General features: G+C 42.6%; 2 pseudogenes; both read right to left on the reverse strand.

The window, feature by feature from the left end:
- Positions 1-915: 915 nt before the first annotated feature.
- Positions 916-7,228, reverse strand: LOC115015061 (protocadherin beta-15-like; annotated as a pseudogene).
- A 4,132-nt stretch (positions 7,229-11,360) lies between these two features.
- On the reverse strand, positions 11,361-13,773 carry LOC115015062 (protocadherin gamma-A11-like; annotated as a pseudogene).
- Between the last annotated feature and the right edge of the window lie 1,097 nt (positions 13,774-14,870).

The raw sequence follows: 14,870 nt of genomic DNA on the forward strand, positions 1-14,870 counted from the left end.
CTGTCTCAATCCAGTACAGAAGTCTTGGTCCACGCTTTTGTGACATCATGGATCGACTACTGCAATGCTGTTCTCTCTGGCCTTCCCACCAAACTGCTCAACCGACTTCAAATCATCCAAAACGCTGCTGCTCGGATCACGACCCACACCAAATCCTCTAAACACATAACCCCCATTCTCTTGAAACTTCACTGGCTCCCTGTTCAACCCCAGATCAACTACAAAAACATCCTGCTCTACTGCAAAGCCCTCCACAAACTCGCCCCCACCTACCTATCTGACCTCCTTCAGGAGTATACCCCCTCCCGCTCCCTCTGTTCATCCTCAGCTGGTCTACTGACAATCCCCACATCACGCCTCATCACCATGGGTGCCAGGGCCTGTAGCTGCACTACAACCAGGCTCTGGAATTCTGTCCCTCCACACATCCAACTGTCCAAAACTATTACAACATTCAAGTCCCAACTCAAAACTCACCTGTTCAAAGTGGCTCTGTAGTCTCCATCATCCTGTGTCCTCCTCTCTCTTCTCTTTCTTTCTTTCTTTCTTCCTGTGTCTCCATCTTATCTCTGGTTTTGTTTGTCTGCTCTCCCTTCAAATGTCCTGCTGTTTTTATCTCTTGTATTTTGTAAGGTGTCTTGAAAAGCGTCTCCAAATAAAATATATTATTATTATTATTATTATTGACAAGAACGAAAAAAAAAATACTTTAATAAAATAGATACAAACTGAAGAGTCGTATGGTTTTGAAGGAAACCAAGAAAAAAGGTGTAATCATTTGCAGACGGAATTTTCAAAATAAGCAGAGATCAAGAAGCTAAAGTTTCCCTCTATTATGGAAATGGTTTGCTTAATAACTAATATACAATAACCTTAAGAATTGCTAAGACATAAACACATAAGCCAGAAAGACATTCAAAGGATTCCATAAACTGCTCCTACCTCTACAGCCGGCTCTAAGTCTTCAAACGGGTCAACAAAGTCAGATGGACTTTTCCTCAGAGTCTGGTCAGCAGGCAGTGTGTTGTCATTGTAAGATGACACGAACTTAAAGTCACTGGTTCTAGAACCTGTTGTCAGGTAGGCGTCATAATTGTAAGCGCTGCGTAAAGTTCCTGTGCCGTCAACATCTGCGTAAGTAGGAGGGAGATAAGCGCTGGGGATGGCAACTGCTCCATCAAACAACAGTCTGGGCTTTCTCCTGCGACAAAACCTCACACCCAAGATGATGATGATGAAGGTCAGAAAAAAGGTGGACACGGACACCAGCGCGATGATCAGATAAGAGGTCAGTTTGGAGTTCTTCTCATCATAAGAAATATCCTTCAGTTCTGGCACCTCAGCCAAGTTATCAGAGATAAGTAAATACATGGAGCAGGTGGCAGAGAGAGAGGGCTGTCCGTTATCTTTCACTGACACAATAAGGTTCTGTTTCATGCTGTCAGACTCAGAAATGTCCCGCTGTGTCCTGATCTCTCCGCTGTGGAGACCAATAGTGAAAAGTCCCGGATCAGTGGATTTGACTATATGATAGGACAGCCAGGCGTTCTGTCCGGAGTCTGCGTCCACTGCTATCACTTTGGACACTAGAGATCCTCCGTGTGCAGCTTTGGGGACCAGCTCGGTCATGAAGGAGTTGCCCTCCGGGGCGGGGTACAGTATCTGAGGAGAGTTGTCGTTCACATCCGATACGAACACACTGACGGTCACGTTGCTGCTGAGCGGAGGAGAACCGTTGTCTCTGGCCGTCACGTGGACTTTAAAACTCCTGAACTGTTCATAATCAAACGACCTCACAGCGTGGATCACCCCCGTGTCTCCGTTAACAGAGAGATAGGAGGACACCGGGGCACCGTTCACCTCACCGGGTAACAGAGAATAAATCACTGTACCGTTTTGTCTCCAGTCTGGGTCTCGAGCAGTAACGGAACATAAAGTGGAGCCAGGTTTGTTATTTTCACTCACATATGCGCTGTACGACTGTTCCTCAAACACAGGTGGGTTGTCGTTGATGTCTGCTACAGATAACTGAACAGTTTTAGAGGAGGACAGAGGTGGAGAGCCCTCGTCAGTGGCACTGATTGTAATGTTGTAGTCGGACACTAGTTCACGGTCCAGTTGTCCTGTGGTCACCAGAGAATAATAGTTTTTAATAGAAGGAACCAACTTAAAAGGGACGTTTTGCTGAATGGAGCAGCGGACCTGTCTGTTATTCTCAGAGTCTCTATCCTGCACGTTAATGATGCCCACCTCTGTACCAGGTGACACGTTCTCAGGTATGGGGTTAGTCAGTGATTTCAGATATATCACTGGAGCATTATCATTCATATCAGTAACATCTATTATAACTTTGGCGTAAGAAGTTAGTCCTAAACCATCTTTAGCTTGTACTCTCATTTCAAAAGAATTCCTTTCTTCAAAATCAATCTCTCCAGTTACTTTAATTTCTCCAGTTTTAGGATCAATAGAGAAAATATTTATATTATCATCAGATACATGGCCAAAGTCATACGTCACATCTCCGTTAACCCCTTCATCTGCATCAGTAGCACTTACATTAATCACTAAGGTGTCTGGAGGAGAGTTTTCAGGCAGACTGGCTTTATAAATGGCCTGGCTAAACACTGGGGCGTTATCATTAGCATCCAGCACAGTGACGTGTATGACTACAGTACCTGATCTCTGAGGAGAGCCTCCATCTAAAGCTGTGAGAAGCAAATTAATCTCTTTTTGCTTTTCTCTATCAAGTTTATTCTCTAATAAGAGTTCAACCTTGTTGCTGTCAATAGCGAGAATAAAGTTGTCGTTTTTCTGTAGGCTGTATCTCTGAACAGCATTTTGACCTATATCTGCGTCATGGGCCTCCTCGATAGAGAAGCGGTTACCCTTGTCAGCTGACTCACTTATTTCCATTTCAATCAATTGTTTTTTAAATTTTGGCGAGTTGTCGTTTACATCTTGAATGTGAAGACTGACACGATGAAGCTCCAGAGGATTTTCTAACACCAGATCTACTTTCACAACACACGAGGGTTTCTTGCCACAAAGGCTTTCTCTGTCCATTCTCTCCGATGTGACCAAATCTCCAGTACTCAGATTAATATCACAGTACCGTTTGCGATTCCCCTCAAAATCAACACGGGCCTTTCGGGAAGATAAAGTCCTCAGATCAAGACCGAGATCTTTGGCTATATTTCCAATAACAGACTCGCGTTTCATCTCTTCTGGAACAGAATAACTCAGGTCTCCATTAACGAGCTGCAGCGTTACGATAAAGGAAGCAAAGCAGAGGATCAACCGCAGCGCTGAAAATCCTTTGTCTCCCATCCTGACACCTGAAGCCTCCTCAGTTTGTACAATTTATACTTCCAGTGCAACGAAATAAAAGATGTCCAAAAACACAAAATAATCCAACACTTCACAGCAATGTGCACGATACGATGTGTCCGGAAATGTAGCCGTTTCTCTGAAAATCTGCAGCTGATATCTTTGTAGTAGTAGTGGGTGGAGTGGTGAGAGCCTATTATCTGTCAGCAAACAGCGACACCATGAGTCACTTTTTATCTTCACAGTATGTAATAAAATATTCCCATTGATTCTATACCCACAATAAGATAACATGTACACTCACGTCCAAATGAAATGCACATGTTCAGTAAATCTATCATTTACTTAAAAGACAAAACATGTCTAAATTGTAATTGTCTCAGCATTGAATACATTATGTAAGAGTTTTTCCACCCAGTAAAACTGCAGTGCAATTTGGGTTTAATTAATAACCTTTACTTGAGCTTTCTAAAAGTTATTATACAGATGAAGGTGACTATAGATAAACAAATGCTACAGTTTGAGACTCCACAAAAGGGCAGCTAAGCATTCAGTACAACACTGTAACACATTATTTTAATATAAAGCTGCTATTGAAGGATTAATATTAAGACAATAAAATAAAGCAATTAGGTAAAACACCACTATCTTAGGTTTTCTATCGGTATACATCAATCAATTATTGTAATTATTATTATCATCGTAATAGAGAGAACATGGCTGCGGAGAAAAAGACATGTAAAGTTGCAGCAGTTTGTGAGAGCCTGTGGAGTGTTTCAGCACCACAGACAGAGACCTTAAGATTGGACAAAGGTGAAGTCACAAAGATATTGAATTCTGTGTTAGTCTCCTGCTCAGACATCTTAGACTGTACTAACGTGCAAAACCAATTAAAAGTGCATAATATAAGAAGTAATCATTCTGTGACAGCTTCACTCATAACTACATCTTCCTGCATTGTAAAAAAAAAATGGATCTTATAGCTACAATGTATTTCCATGAGTCCCAGGTTTTGTGCTGGCAAAGATCAGGTTGAAGCAACTCCTTGGTCGCTAATGATTGTATTTTTCAAAACAACAGATTAGTTCAACAACATAATCCACAGACAACTTTGTAAAACATAAAAACATAAATTAATGTTCAAACGAACTAATTTGTCAAGAACATACATTTAAAGTGTGTGTCTGAGAGAGGACCTCAACAGAACTGACAGCTGTGTCAACAAGAACCAACAATTAAAAGTAGAAAACACATCTTAAAAAATAGACACCAGGTGAAGCCAAAAATGTATGAAGGATAAGAGGCAAAAAAGAGGTAGCCATTGTCGGAAGTAATTTAAAGCATAAACAGCGGACATAAGACAAAAGTTTCCCTCCATAATACAAATGGTTTGCTTTACAACCACACAATTAGTTTCTGAGGTATAAACACATACTGAGGTCAGACAGACATTAAAAACTCAATAAAACAAAACATACATCGTGTGACCAGTAAAGCAATGTGAACTGCTCCTACCTCTACAGCCGGCTCTAAGTCTTCAAACGGGTCAACAAAGTCAGATGGACTTTTCCTCAGAGTCTGGTCAGCAGGCAGTGTGTTGTCATTGTAAGATGACACGAACTTAAAGTCACTGGTTCTAGAACCTGTTGTCAGGTAGGCGTCATAATTGTACGCGCTGCGTAAAGTTCCTGTGCCGTCAACATCTGCGTAAGTAGGAGGGAGATAAGCGCTGGGGATGGCAACTGCTCCATCAAACAACAGTCTGGGCTTTCTACTGCGACAAAACCTCACACCCAGGATGATGATGATGAAGGTCAGAAAAAAGGTGGACACAGACACCAGCGCGATGATCAGATAAGAGGTCAGTTTGGAGTTCTTCTCATCATAAGAAATATCCTTCAGTTCTGGCACCTCAGCCAAGTTATCAGAGATAAGTAAATACATGGAGCAGGTGGCAGAGAGAGAGGGCTGTCCGTTATCTTTCACTGCCACAATAAGGTTCTGTTTCATGCTGTCAGACTCAGAAATGTCCCGCTGTGTCCTGATCTCTCCGCTGTGGAGACCAATAGTGAAAAGACCCGGATCAGTGGATTTGACTATATGATAGGACAGCCAGGCGTTCTGTCCGGAGTCTGCGTCCACTGCTATCACTTTGGACACTAGAGAGCCTCCGTGTGCAGCTTTGGGGACCAGCTCGGTCATGAAGGAGTTGCCCTCCGGGGCGGGGTACAGTATCTGAGGAGAGTTGTCGTTCACATCCGACACGAACACACTGACGGTCACGTTGCTGCTGAGCGGAGGAGAACCGTTGTCTCTGGCCGTCACGTGGACTTTAAAACTCCTGAACTGTTCATAATCAAACGACCTCACAGCGTGGATCACCCCCGTGTCTCCGTTAACAGAGAGATAGGAGGACACCGGGGCACCGTTCACCTCACCGGGTAACAGAGAATAAATCACTGTACCGTTTTGTCTCCAGTCGGGGTCTCGGGCAGTAACGGAACATAAAGTGGAGCCAGGTTTGTTATTTTCACTCACATATGCGCTGTACGACTGTTCCTCAAACACAGGTGGGTTGTCGTTGATGTCTGCTACAGATAACTGAACAGTTTTAGAGGAGGACAGAGGTGGAGAGCCCTCGTCAGTGGCACTGATTGTAATGTTGTAGTCAGACACTAGTTCACGGTCCAGTTGTCCTGTGGTCACCAGAGAATAATAGTTTTTAATAGAAGGGAACCAACTTAAAAGGGACGTTTTGCTGAATGGAGCAGCGGACCTGTCTGTTACTCTCAGAGTCTCTATCCTGCACGTTAATGATGCCCACCTCTGTACCAGGTGACACGTTCTCAGGTATGGGGTTAGTCAGTGATTTCAGATATATAACTGGAGCATTATCATTCACATCAGTAACATCTATTATAACTTTGGCGTAAGAAGTTAGTCCTAAACCATCTTTAGCTTTCAAGCTCATTTCAAAAGAACTCCTTTCTTCAAAGTCGATCACACCAGTAACTCTAATTTCTCCAGTTTTAGGATCAATAAAAAATACATTTACATCGTCATCAGATCCGTGTCCAAAGTCATACGTCACATCTCCATTAACCCCTTCATCTGCGTCAGTAGCACTAACATTAATCACTAAGGTGTCTGGAGGAGAGTTTTCAGGCAGACTGGCTTTATAAACGGCCTGGCTAAACACTGGGGCGTTATCATTAGCATCCAGCACAGTGACGTGTATGACTACAGTACCTGATCTCTGAGGAGAGCCTCCATCTAAAGCTGTGAGAAGCAAATTAATCTCTTTTTGCTTTTCACGATCAAGTGTATTCTCCAGTACAAGTTCAACCTTGTTGCTGTCAACAGAGAGAATAAAGTTGTCGTTTTTCTGTAGGCTGTACCTCTGAACAGCATTTTGACCTATATCTGCGTCATGGGCCTCCTCGATAGAGAAGCGGTTACCCTTGTCAGCTGACTCACTTATTTCCATTTCAAACAAATTATCTTTGAATGTTGGCGAGTTGTCGTTTACATCTTGAATGTGAAGACTGACACGATGAAGCTCCAGAGGATTTTCTAACACCAGATCTACTTTCACAACACACGAGGGTTTCTTGCCACAAAGGCTTTCTCTGTCCATTCTCTCCGATGTGACCAAATCTCCAGTACTCAGATTAATATCACAGTACCGTTTACGAGTCCCCTCAAAATCAACACGGGCCTTTCGGGAAGATAAAGTCCTCAGATCAAGACCGAGATCTTTAGCTATATTTCCAATAACAGACTCGCGTTTCATCTCTTCTGGAACAGAATAACTCAGGTCTCCATTAACGAGCTGCAGCGTTACGATAAAGGAAGCAAAGCAGAGGATCGACCGCAGCGCTGAATATCCTTTGTCCCCCATCCTGACACCAGAAGCCTCCTCAGCTTGTACAATTTATACTTCCAGTGCAACGAAATAAAAGCTTTCCAAAAACTGCAAATAATCCAACACTTCACAGCAATGTGCACGATACGATGTGTCCGGAAATGTAGCCGTTTCTCTGAAAATCTGCAGCTGATATCTTTGTAGTAGTAGTGGGTGGAGTGGTGAGAGCCTATTATCTGTCAGCAAACAGCGACACCATGAGTCACTTTTTATCTTACAGTGTGTAAGGAAATATTCCCACTGAGTCTCAAACCACATTAAGAAAATAATCTCTCACGTTCAAATGAAATGCGCAGCGAGTATTTCACTTTCATTCCCTTTTTTTTTTACCAGGAGGAGCCTCAATGACAATACATCATCAAACTTCCAGACGTACTAACAGGTACAGACAATAAAATGTCAGGTCACAGCATTATTATATCAATAATTAAGACTCAGGTCATCACAAATATGCTCATACAAAGCATCGAAAGTACATTCTCATGTACCTTCCTCCAACTCAATCAATCTATTTATAAAAACACTTAAAGAGACCAGCTCAGACATAACTGAATCAGTCTGCAGTTAATTCCAAGCAACATGACCAGCAGAACTAAATGTCCTTTTCACTTTTCAAGAGAGACATTGGGGATAGATGTCTAAAAGAAGAACAAAAAGCTTTGGATATGTTGTTACTGCTCACACCATGCAGCTCAGCTCAATGATATTATGATTTAAATACAGTATATTACCCTTGTTTTATATTTATAAAAGTTTCTACATACAGAGAGTATAGGATAAACAACAATAGTTTGAGCCTTGGAAAGAGAAGGCCAACTAAACTTTGAGAACAAAAGTGTAATATTCAATAACAGAGTAAAATATTAAATCATAGAACTGAGGTTGAGCGGTCGGTATCAAGGCAAAACTCTTATTACAACAATACTGGTTTTTCATTGCATAACAATTAAAATAGCAGCATCATCAGCGTAATTATGAAAAATCAGATAGATTGGCTGAAGAGCAAACAAATATCTCCAGTTGCGGAGTGTTTCAGCACCACGGACAGAGACTTTAAGATTTGTTGGCACAAAGATATTGATGCTGTTTTGGTCTCTTGGCCAAACATTTTTTAAACTGTTTAAATTTAAGTAAGAGGCGGTTTTACAAATGTACACCGACTTATATTTACATATAACCCATTAGCCACATACATTAATTCAGAAATGACAGCAGAGTTTCCATCACTTTCTGACAAGTAACAATCAGTGACACATGCTGATGACTAAAACAAATGTTTTACAGCAAAAAAATGCTTGAAAAAGAATTCAAAAGTTCTGGTTTATATTTACTTCTTCCATAAGGCCCAGGTTTGCAACTGGAAAAAACCAGATTAAAGAATTTCTTTGGTCACAATGATTTTAATTTACCAATAGCGATTTGGTCTCATTTAAAGATACTCCAGAAAAAGCAACTTTATGAAACCAATAAACTGAATTTATGTAAATATTCATACTGCCTACTTAGTCAAGGAATCACATTTTAAAAATATTTCTTTCTGAGAAAGGACCTGAAAAGAACCCATTAAATAAGCAATGACACACATAAAACCTCTGCTGTTTTCCTCACTGAAATATCAGAACTTTTAACATCTGTCTGTGCGATGTCCCCCACTGTCATCCTCGTGGGGGACTTTAATATCCATATTGACGACCCTTCCACTGCTGTTACCAATGACTTCACCTCACTTCTTGAATGTCTTGGTATCACACAGCATGTCAACTTCCCAACGCATAACAAAGGTCACATACTGGATTTAATGTGCTGCACTGGTCTTACTCCCTCTAACCTCACTGTTGCAGTTCCCCATATCTGACCATAAAGTTGTGTCCTTTAAGGTCAACGCCCCCCTATCCACCATAAAAAAACAAGGGACCATCTCCTTCAGAAACATTAAACACATAAACCCCACGGATCTCACCACCCTCATTAACTCCTCCCCCAGTCCTCCCCATCCTTCTCCCCTGCTGAACTGGTGAGTCGTTACAATGACTGTCTCTCCTCTTCCCTGGATGCTCTGACCCCCCTCAAAACTCGCAGAGTATCTTTTGTTCACACCGCTCCCTGGTTCACCACGCACCTTCGACAACTAAAAACCACTGGTCGTCGACTCGAGTGGCTGTGCAAAAAGACTGGACACTCAGTGCACATCCAACTTTACACTAAACACCTACACATACACACATCATCAAAGCATGTCTGCCCTCCATCTCCCCCATGATCACAAGAATAATTAACTCCTCCCTCACCATTGGATCTGTACACCCCTCCCTCAAAACAGCTGCAATTACACCTGTTTTCATAAAGCTTGGTGCTGACCCACCTGACCTAAACCATTACCGGCCTATCTCCAACCTCTCCTTCATCTCCAAAACCCTTAAGACAGTCGTTGCTGCTCAACTTCAGTTCCACCTTGACACAAACAGCCTCCATGAACCTTTTCAATCTGGTTTCCGCCCCAACCACAGTGAAACAGCCCTGGTTAAACTCACCAACGACCTCCTCCGTGCAGCGGACTCTGGACTACTCAACATCCTTATCCTCCTTGACCTCACCGCTGCCTTTGACACCATCTCCCACCTAACACTCATCCAGCGCCTGGCTGAAATTGGGATCTCTGGTGTAGCACTTTCTTGGTTTTCATCATATCTCTATGACAGACAACAATATGTACAACTGAGCAACAACAGTTCCAGGTGTTCTGCTGTTTACAGGGTGTCCCCCAAGGGTCAGTACTGGGTCCACTATTGTTCAATATCTAACTCCTTCCCCTTAGCACAATCCTCCACCACCACAATGTTCACTTTCACTGTTATGCCGACAACACTCAGGTCTACATTTCTACAAAACCCACCACTGCCCTGCCGCCCACATCCCTCACCACCTGCCTACAAGATGTTCGTAGCTGGATGACCAGGAACTCCTTGAAGCTCAATGGCGACAAAACTGAGGCCCTTCTCATCGGCTCCAAAAGCATTTTACCCAAAGCACCAACTCCATTGCCCCAAACTTCATCATCGATGGCTGCTCCGTACCGTTCTCCAGTCAAGTCAAGAGTCTTGGTGTCACTCAGGACAGCACCCTCTCCTTTGCACCCCACATAAAGAACATCTCCTGCACTGCTTTTTTCCCACCTGCGCAACATCTCCCGTCCCTGTCTCAATCCAGTACAGAAGTCTTGGTCCACGCTTTTGTGACATCATGGATCGACTACTGCAATGCTGTTCTCTCTGGCCTTCCCACCAAACTGCTCAACCGACTTCAAATCATCCAAAACGCTGCTGCTCGGATCACGACCCACACCAAATCCTCTAAACACATAACCCCCATTCTCTTGAAACTTCACTGGCTCCCTGTTCAACCCCAGATCAACTACAAAAACATCCTGCTCTACTGCAAAGCCCTCCACAAACTCGCCCCCACCTACCTATCTGACCTCCTTCAGGAGTATACCCCCTCCCGCTCCCTCTGCTCATCCTCAGCTGGTCTACTGACAATCCCCACATCACGCCTCATCACCATGGGTGCCAGGGCCTGTAGCTGCACTACAACCAGGCTCTGGAATTCTGTCCCTCCACACATCCAACAGTCCAAAACTATTACAACATTCAAGTCCCAACTCAAAACTCACCTGTTCAAAGTGGCCTACTCTCTGTAGTCTCCATCATCCTGTGTCCTCCTCTCTCTTCTCTTTCTTTCTTTCTTTCTTCCTGTGTCTCCATCTTATCTCTGGTTTTGTTTGTCTGCTCTCCCTTCCAATGTCCTGCTGTTTTTATCTCTTGTATTTTGTAAGGTGTCTTGAAAAGCGTCTCCAAATAAAATATATTATTATTATTATTGACAAGAACGAAAAAAAAAATACTTTAATAAAATAGATACAAACTGAAGAGTCGTATGGTTTTGAAGGAAACCAAGAAAAAAGGTGTAATCATTTGCAGACGGAATTTTCAAAATAAGCAGAGATCAAGAAGCTAAAGTCTCCCTCTATCATGCAAATGGTTTGCTTAATAACTAATATACAATAACCTTAAGAATTGCTAAGACATAAACACATAAGCCAGAAAGACATTCAAAGGATTCCATAAACTGCTCCTACCTCTACAGCCGGCTCTAAGTCTTCAAACGGGTCAACAAAGTCAGATGGACTTTTCCTCAGAGTCTGGTCAGCAGGCAGTGTGTTGTCATTGTAAGATGACACGAACTTAAAGTCACTGGTTCTAGAACCTGTTGTCAGGTAGGCGTCATAATTGTAAGCGCTGCGTAAAGTTCCTGTGCCGTCAACATCTGCGTAAGTAGGAGGGAGATAAGCGCTGGGGATGGCAACTGCTCCATCAAACAACAGTCTGGGCTTTCTACTGCGACAAAACCTCACACCCAGGATGATGATGATGAAGGTCACAAAAAAGGTGGACACAGACACCAGCGCGATGATCAGATAAGAGGTCAGTTTGGAGTTCTTCTCATCATAAGAAATATCCTTCAGTTCTGGCACCTCAGCCAAGTTATCAGAGATAAGTAAATACATGGAGCAGGTGGCAGAGAGAGAGGGCTGTCCGTTATCTTTCACTGCCACAATAAGGTTCTGTTTCATGCTGTCAGACTCAGAAATGTCCCTCTGTGTCCTGATCTCTCCGCTGTGGAGACCAATGGTGAAAAGTCCCGGATCAGTGGATTTGACTATATGATAGGACAGCCAGGTGTTCTGTCCGGAGTCTGCGTCCACCGCTATCACTTTGGACACCAGAGAGCCTCCGTGTGCAGCTTTGGGGACCAGCTCGGTCATGAAGGAGTTGCCCTCCGGGGCGGGGTACAGTATCTGAGGAGAGTTGTCATTCACATCCGACACGAACACACTGACGGTCACGTTGCTGCTGAGCGGAGGAGAACCGTTGTCTCTGGCCGTCACGTGGACTTTAAAACTCCTGAACTGTTCATAATCAAACGACCTCACAGCGTGGATCACCCCCGTGTCTCCGTTAACAGAGAGATAGGAGGACACCGGGGCACCGTTCACCTCACCGGCTAACAGAGAATAAATCACTGTGCCGTTTTGTCTCCAGTCTGGGTCTCGAGCAGTAACGGAACATAAAGTGGAGCCAGGTTTGTTATTCTCACTCACATATGCGCTGTACGACTGTTCCTCAAACACAGGTGGGTTGTCGTTGATGTCTGCTACAGATAACTGAACAGTTTTAGAGGAGGACAGAGGTGGAGAGCCCTCGTCAGTGGCACTGATTGTAATGTTGTAGTCAGACACTAGTTCACGGTCCAGTTGTCCTGTGGTCACCAGAGAATAATAGTTTTTAATAGAAGGAACCAACTTAAAAGGGACGTTTTGCTGAATGGAGCAGCGGACCTGTCTGTTACTCTCAGAGTCTCTATCCTGCACGTTAATGATGCCCACCTCTGTACCAGGTGACACGTTCTCAGGTATGGGGTTAGTCAGTGATTTCAGATATATCACTGGAGCATTATCATTCACATCAGTAACATCTATTATAACTTTGGAGTAAGAAGTTAGTCCTAAACCATCTTCAGCTTTTATTCTCATTTCAAAAGAATTAATTTCTTCAAAGTCGATCACACCAGTTACTCTAATTTCTCCAGTTTTAGGATCAATAGAGAACATATTTATATCGTCATCAGATCCGTGTCCAAAGTCATACGTCACATCTCCATTCACTCCTTCATCTGCGTCAGTAGCACTTACATTAATCACTAAGGTGTTTGGAGGAGAGTTTTCAGGCAGACTGGCTTTATAAACGGCCTGGCTAAACACTGGGGCGTTATCATTAGCATCCAGCACAGTGACGTGTATGACTACAGTACCTGATCTCTGAGGAGAGCCTCCATCTAAAGCTGTGAGAAGCAAATTAATCTCTTTTTGCTTTTCACGATCAAGTTTATTCTCTAGTACGAGTTCAACCTTGTTGCTGTCAACAGCGAGAATAAAGTTGTCGTTTTTCTGTAGAGCTGTACCTCTGAACAGCATTTTGACCTATATCTGCGTCATGGGCCTCGTCGATAGAGAAGCGGTTACCCTTTTCAGCTAACTCACTTATTTCCTTTTCAAGCAAATGTTTTTTGAATTTTGGCCAGTTGTCGTTTACATCTTGAATGTGAAGACTGACACGATGAAGCTCCAGAGGATTTTCTAACACCAGATCTACTTTCACAACACACGAGGGTTTCTTGCCACAAAGGCTTTCTCTGTCCATTCTCTCCGATGTGACCAAATCTCCAGTACTCAGATTAATATCACAGTACCGTTTACGAGTCCCCTCAAAATCAACACGGGCCTTTCGGGAAGATAAAGTCCTCAGATCAAGACCTAGATCTTTAGCTATATTTCCAATAACAGACTCGCGTTTCATCTCTTCTGGAACAGAATAACTCAGGTCTCCATTAACGAGCTGCAGCGTTACGATAAAGGAAGCAAAGCAGAGGATCGACCGCAGCGCTGAAAATCCTTTGTCTCCCATCCTGACACCAGAAGTCCTCCTCAGTTTGTACAATTTACACTTCCAGTGCAACGAAATAAAAGATGTCCAAAAACAAAAAATAATCCAACACTTCACTGCAATGTGCACGATACGATGTGTTCGGAAATGTAGCCGTTTCTCTGAAAATCTGCAGCTGATATCTTTGTAGTAGTAGTGGGTGGAGTGGTGAGAGCCTATTATCTGTCAGCAAACAGCGACACCATGAGTCACTTTTTATCTTCACAGTGTTTAATAAAATGCTCCCACTGAGTCTCAACCCACAATAATATAACATATACACTCACGTCCAAATGAAATGCACATGTTCAGTAAATCTATAATTTACCTAAAAGACAAACAATTTATTTATTGTAATTGGCTCAGCTTTGAATGTGTATGTGTTGTTCCCCCAGTTCAACTGAGCTCAATGCAATTTGGTTTTAAATACATAACCTTTGCTTGAGTTTTCTAAAGTATGTTGTATAGATGAAGGTGGATATAGATGAACAAGTCTTACAGTTCGAGACTCCACAAAAGAAGGGCAACTAAGGTTTCAGTACAACACTAACATATTATGTGAATATAAAGCTGCTTTTGAGTGTTCCATATTAAGACAATCAGCAAAAGGAATCACATAAATTACAACAATCCAAGGTTTTCATGACATATACATCAAACAATGACTGTCAATATTGTCATTGAGACATCATGGATGAGGAGCTGTATGTGAGTGACTGAGGAGCGTTTCAGCACCACGGACAGAGACCTTAAGATTTGACAGAGCTGAAGGCATAAAGATATTGAATTGTGTTTAGTCTCCTGGTCAAGGTTATCAGACTGTACTAACCTGATTGTGACATTTTATAAAAGTACTTGATTTGAGAAGTAAACATTCAGTGACAGCTTCACTCATAACTACATCTTATTTTAAAAAATGTTCCTAAAAGAGAAATGTATTTTCATGAGTCGCAGGTCTTTTACTGGCAAAGATCAGGTTGAAGCAACTCTTTGCTCGCTTTTGATTGTTTTATTCAAAGGACAAAGTTAGTCCAACAAAATATTAATCGGAACATCAAGTTTATTAAATATTAAAACTA

The sequence above is a fragment of the Cottoperca gobio genome, chromosome 10 (genome assembly GCF_900634415.1).
Source record: "Cottoperca gobio chromosome 10, fCotGob3.1, whole genome shotgun sequence".
In the NCBI taxonomy this organism is placed as follows: Eukaryota; Metazoa; Chordata; class Actinopteri; order Perciformes; family Bovichtidae; genus Cottoperca; species Cottoperca gobio.